Source organism: Maylandia zebra, linkage group LG7, assembly GCF_041146795.1.
Source record: "Maylandia zebra isolate NMK-2024a linkage group LG7, Mzebra_GT3a, whole genome shotgun sequence".
Lineage (NCBI taxonomy): Eukaryota > Metazoa > Chordata > Actinopteri > Cichliformes > Cichlidae > Maylandia > Maylandia zebra.
Genome location: NC_135173.1, coordinates 68,173,608 through 68,178,188, shown reverse-complemented (window position 1 = coordinate 68,178,188; position 4,581 = coordinate 68,173,608). Strand labels below are relative to the sequence as shown.

The following is a 4,581-nucleotide window of genomic DNA, read 5'->3' as shown; positions in this document are numbered from 1 at the left end:
GCTTTAACCCCAAGTTAAGCGCGCGCACGAGGATACATAAAGCCCTGATTAGTGGAGCACAGATTAAGCGAGTCACCATGGAGACGGAGGGAAAGAAGGCGCGGTCAATGTATTTTACAGCGCTTGAGGCCAGTAGTAATACGATGGCACCTGTCCAAGATGGCGGCCAACCAAACCGATTTGACCAGTTTCGTGTGTGTGTGCGCATGCGCGTTCAGGTGTGGAAATACCACAGGGGATCAGAGGGGTTATATGAGTTTGTGTTTTTAACAGGGTTTTAATTTAATCAAACCATAGGGTTTTTAATTAAACTATTTTTATCACTTAGGTGTATCGCAACATTCAGTTATGCATGTGTTCTTAAAAGCAATTCTTTGTTTCTTGTTTCATTCTTGGCGGAGTGGAAGCTGTTTTGGTTCACAGTGCGCCTTAACAAAGAGGGTGTGCTCTAGTCAAAAGTGTTGGTAATAGTGTTTTAATCACACTAATTTTCTAAATCTGACAATGTCTCAGCTTGCAGTGAGGCATGCATTTTATTTTATAAATGGCACATGGGAATTTCTTCTGAATGGGTGATGTCAGCATGTTCACAAGCGTTTCATTTAATCAAACCCCTAGTTTTAATTTAACTAGTTTTTACACATCTACTGGGGTTTCTTTCCAGGGTTGATGCGATCATTTTATTTAAAAATCGGGATTTCGGAATGTTGAACTAAGAGTGAGACAAAGCCAGCCAGCTAGTTTTTAACACAGTAAATGTCACAAATAGCATTCAGTCCTTTAGAAAATAAATGCTATAAGCAGCCAGTATCGCTCTTTTCAAACTAATCGTCTTTTAAATACACTCATTTTGTGATTCCGGTGTCAACACCTTGCACCGATGCAAGCATTTTATTTATTTAAAAACGGATCAAACGGGCCATTTCTTCTGTAAGGGGTTTCATGGTTTCAGAGTAGTTTTTAACACAACAGATAGTCACAAATAACATTCAGCCCTTTAGAAAATAAACGCTACAGTGATACTTCTAAAACCAGTCGCCCAGACCCGCTCCAACTTTTCAACAGCTGGCTAATTGTTTGAATTTGTTCAGGATTGTAAAAGCCCACCGTGGGTATCACTAGTTGAGAGTACCATGCGAACAAGGGCCCAGCCTATTGTTTAAAGTGGCCGGTATTGGCTCTTTTTGTAATTCCTCGACAAGGTAAACGGGGCAGGTGTACCAGTCGGGTGGCGACCCCGCCTATTGTCTGAAGTATCGGTTCCTTTGTAATTCCTTGAGAAGACAAAAGCCCTGAAGGGTCTCATTTAAATTGATTGGCGACATACCTTTTCTTTTTGGAAACACCACCCTATATAAAAAACAGGCTCAGACCCCGAAACCCTGAGCCATTTACGCCTCAAGATTCGCTGCAGAGCACACCATTTTCTTTGCGATTATCAACACTAACATATAACATGGCCATCGTAAACGGTAAGTAAAACAAAACCTATTATTGGATTTTTAAAAAGTGTTATGTTAACATATTATAGGATATTCAAACTATTTTTTTTCCTAAAACAAAAGCTTAATTTTTAGGAGTTCGGGAGAACGGCCCAGGACCCTTTTCTTCAGAAACGGGCGCTTTTACAGCTGGAACTAGTTCTCTAACAGGCACAAGGTGTGTACAGCATTACTGGATTTTTAAACGTATGTATGTTTTAAACTAGCGATTGTTTTAAATTATGTAATAACGTTTTTGTTTGATTAGTTCCAGGGTTAACAAACTGAGCAGGAAAACATTCAGACCCCGCGACCACAGAGCCCTACCTTACATCAGGTGTGTATACAACGCGATGTATAGTTGTGTATTTTTTTTTTTAAAGGGGTTTAAACAATTACAAATGTTCTAAACTGACCGTTTTACACATACAGAACCACGCCAGAGAACCGTGTGTGTGGAGGAGCAGGACCATCCCGAATAACGCACACTACAAGGTAAGCATAGGCATATATAAATTAGATAAAAAGAGAGAGAGGGAGACACGGTTATTCAGTTTGAAATGGGTACATGTATAAAATGTTTTAACACATGTCTATCTATCTTCACAGACTGCAGAACAGCACCCCTCCTCATAATGATCAGGACACCGTACGATTCCAGACGTTTTTGGAATGTTTAAGCAGTATCGACCTCCCAGAACAACAAAAACCTGGAGCTTTGTGCAGCAGTGGAGAGTCAGAACCGATCTTCATCAGCGAACCTGCAACACCTCCGAGTGAGTGGCTACATCGCGATTTCTCTGATGTTTTTGAGTACAGTATATCAGATTTTGATCTAGTTCATATACCCACCACCCCAGAATGTGTCAGAAATAGCGTTGATTCACACATAGATTTCGAAGAAGGCGGCATAACAGACTCTCAAATATCAGCGGCGTATGATGCTTACATAAAGCTTCCAGACGCTCAGCCTGCTGAACAGAGTCATATAGCCTCAATAGCTGATAAATTATGTTTGATTGAAGCTAGACTCAATCAATACCACCAAGAAGCACAGGTACAAAGGCAACAGTTTACCAAACTCATAAACAAAGTGTGTAGTACATTAGACAACATCTGCAGCAAAATTTCAAGTCCCTGACTTTTAAAATCCAGACCATGGACCCTCCAAATAAATTATTTAAACATAATAACGGAACCTCCACTCCTGTTAGATGTTTTGACTTAGAGACTTTTATGCAGTGGGCTGAAGAAACAGATAAAAAATTAGACGATATTATAGCTAGACTTAATAGGGTGCCTGCATCAGCCTCATCCGATACACATCCTTGTCAGACTGTTCCTACGTCTGCTATTGCTGATGGGGCTATTGTTGCTAATAATAGTGATAGTACAGCAGGTGTTGCTCGGGCCGTTGCTGTTACTGATGCTAACCATATAGCTTGTGCTGCTGGTGATTTTGCGTCTGATGCACAATCTAGCCGGGTCACCTCTGCTGCAGCTACTGCAGTTGTTATTGAGCCCGTTGTGCAGTCTGGATCCGGCAGCCGCTCTCAGTCACACATTAGAGAGATACCTAATTTTAATGCTCGCGAATTGCGTGAACGCCTTGATTTTAGGGGTATAAGTCTCGATCATCCAGAACAAGTGCCGGCGCGAGTGCGCGAGTGCTTAGCCAATGTGATAGACAGAGCTGTGGCGGGATCCCAACAGGGCAGTGTTCTAAACGTGGTCCTGCGTGGCCCCTCGCTGGCTTCAGATGTTCAGGCTGTTTTAAACGCTGATGATCGGTATGATCCGGAGCTGTTTCTCGATCAAATTGCACAAGTTATGCAGAGTAATGATGAATCTATCGGTGATGATGAATTAGAGTTTATTGTCACGGTAGCTCAGAACAGTAGTGGCGGGTCTCGCTTAAGACTGGCGCACATACCTTATGATGAGATTCTCTCAAAGAAAGGCAGACATTTATACACACCAAACAACACAAACAACAATTTGTGCTTCTCCCTATGCATAGCACATTCATTAAACTCATCATCCTCTGAGCATGAAAAACTTGCTACAGCTAAACAGATGCATGCTGAAGTAGGTCTATGCAACACACAGCAAGTATCATTCTCTGATGTCGGTAAATTTGAGAAGCACTTCAACATTAAGATTGTAATCTATTACCACACAGAAGGGCGTAAACGCCTGGAATGTTTTTACACACATGAAGAGCCAAACCCTAACACGTTGATGATGTATCTCCATAATCAACATTACCACCTGATTTTAAACCCGACCGCTTTTTTGGGGGGGGTCCTATGTGTGTAATTTCTGTTACAGTATATATAATACACCATTACAGCACAGCTGTAAACATAGATGTAACACATGTTACACACTCTGTCAACATCACAGGGGACCCACAGTGAAATGCAGCGACTGTAACCGCATCTGCAAATCACAACACTGTTACCAACAACACAAATTACCTGAATTAAAACACAACATGATCCCCTGTGATAATATGAAACATTGCATGCACTGTGGCACCACATATAGAGAATCCAAGAAATCGCCACACAAATGTGCGCAGCCTGGATTCGAGCACTGCCGCGAACCTAAATTAGCAGGAGACTCCGACCATCAGTGTTTCATACAGCCTGTTGAAAAACAGAAGCCTAACGATAAATACATTTTATATGATTTTGAGACGCGGTACCACAACGGTAAACACGAGGCTAACTTTGTGTGTGCGTCTGATCTGAAGGGCAATAAGTTCACATTTAATACATTAAAGTGTGTGGAGGCGTTTGTGCAGCATTACAGACGCCCAAGGTTTCGTGGGTACACTTTCATAGCACATAATGCATCTGGCTTTGATAACTACATACTCCTCGAGTACTTTGTCAGACAGAGCATAACACCTAGTGTCATAATGAGCGGCAGCCGTGTGATTTTAATGCATGACAGGGACTATGACCAGCGGTGGATTGATTCGTTCAGCTTTTTGCCCATGGGCCTTGCCAAAATACCCTCTGCTTTAGGTTTTCAAGACCTGCAGAAGGGCCATTTCCCACACAGGTTTAATACGAGGGATAATGAGCGTTAT

At 41.9% G+C, this 4,581-nt stretch overlaps 1 long non-coding RNA gene across 1 annotated transcript; it reads left to right on the top strand.

The window, feature by feature from the left end:
- The first annotated feature begins 1,557 nt into the window (after window positions 1-1,557).
- LOC143419591 (uncharacterized) lies at window positions 1,558-2,385 on the top strand. The gene is made up of 4 exons (XR_013099610.1): window positions 1,558-1,659; window positions 1,750-1,818; window positions 1,914-1,976; window positions 2,091-2,385. It is a non-coding gene; the product is annotated as an uncharacterized LOC143419591 (long non-coding RNA).
- Window positions 2,386-4,581: the final 2,196 nt, after the last annotated feature.